Source organism: Schistocerca serialis, chromosome 6 (assembly GCF_023864345.2).
Source record: "Schistocerca serialis cubense isolate TAMUIC-IGC-003099 chromosome 6, iqSchSeri2.2, whole genome shotgun sequence".
Lineage (NCBI taxonomy): Eukaryota > Metazoa > Arthropoda > Insecta > Orthoptera > Acrididae > Schistocerca > Schistocerca serialis.
The window spans coordinates 670,873,464-670,874,974 of NC_064643.1; positions in this window are offsets into that span (position 1 = coordinate 670,873,464).

Here is a 1,511-nt window from a genome sequence, read left to right on the forward strand (position 1 = left end):
GCAGCTCGAATGTTAACTAAGATTAACTTCACTGTCTACAGAAGAAAATAACATAGAACCAGTCGGTTTGTTTAAAAAATTTTTAAAAAGTTAGGAACATCTAATAGTTTCCATGACACTGAAGAATACGTAAATCATTCACAATGTTACTTGTCAGCCATATAGTATGAGAATATATGTGATGTGTTCGCTGTGTCTTCCGCTTGTAGAAGAAGATCTAACTACTTCCAACAACACGACAGAATGTGGGACTTGCTTAGAACTGAACACATTACGTCTATGACGTTTCCCCTTTGAAGCTTACCTTCGTTTGCTGTTCTTAACTCATATACCAATCTGGAGCAATAGCTGTCACACGATCTTCCAAGCAAGCATGTAATGAACGACGCAAAGACGCAGTAGCAGGAAAGTCGTAAGATTATACAGAGGCAAGTTTCAAGTTTGGCGTCACGTATTACGTTAAGATATACTGCGCCATTCCTAACCACAGAGAACAGGCCAAGGGCTGCAACAAAATACGATGGTTATCCCAAAAGTAAGGCCTTCAATTTTTTTATAAGCACAGAGTCCACTTTATTTCTACAATAGTTTATGTCAGTTTACACCTTGATCATTTAGCTATTTTTCGACATAATCACCTTATCTGTCGATGCATTTTTGTAAACTCTGTGGCAGTTTTTGTATGCCCATGTCATACGAGCTCACCACAATGCTGTTCAGAAAGTTATGAACCTCTTTTTCACTTCGTCGTCGGAGCTGAATCGCTTTCCGGCCAAATGTTCTTTTAACCAGCCCAGAAATTTGTCCTGTTCGGCTGCAAGAAGATGGATAAATGCGCAGGAAGCATAAACTCGTTGCGGCATGTGGTCTTCAGTCAGCACGCGTGGCACCCATCTAGCGCATACCTTCCGGTAGTACAATGTTTCCGTTAAAATTCTGTGAGCAGTGCTTCGGGAAACCTCAGGAACCACCGTGCAGAGATCATCCAGGGTGATCCGCCGATCTTCACGCATGCTTTGCTCAACCTTCAACACTGTGTCCTCAGAAATTGACGGTCTCCCGCTCCTTTCTTCGTCGTGAATCTCGGTCCGTCCAGCTGCAAACTCTCTACACAACTTAGGAACATTTATGACACCTGTGCACGACTCACCATACACTTCCATCAATTGGTGATGGATTTCAATCAGCACAGTGCCTTTTGCGTTCAGAAACCGAATAACTGGGCGCAATTCTCACTTGGCGGTAACATCCAACGGGAGCTCCATTCTCAACGGCTGCCAAGCCAACACTGAGCGCCTGGGCGCGACGTGCGCATGTTTACAGACAGCACGTGAAGCACTCCTCACAACAGTGCGACCAACTGCTACACAAACAGAGTTCTGTACTTATAAAGAAAAATCGGAGACCTTACTTTTGGGATTACCCTCGTAATTGATGGGACAGTAGAATTTCAGGAGCTCATGTGGGTTTTTCTGGATAGAGAATCAACAGTACCCTCAAAGTTGGCCAGT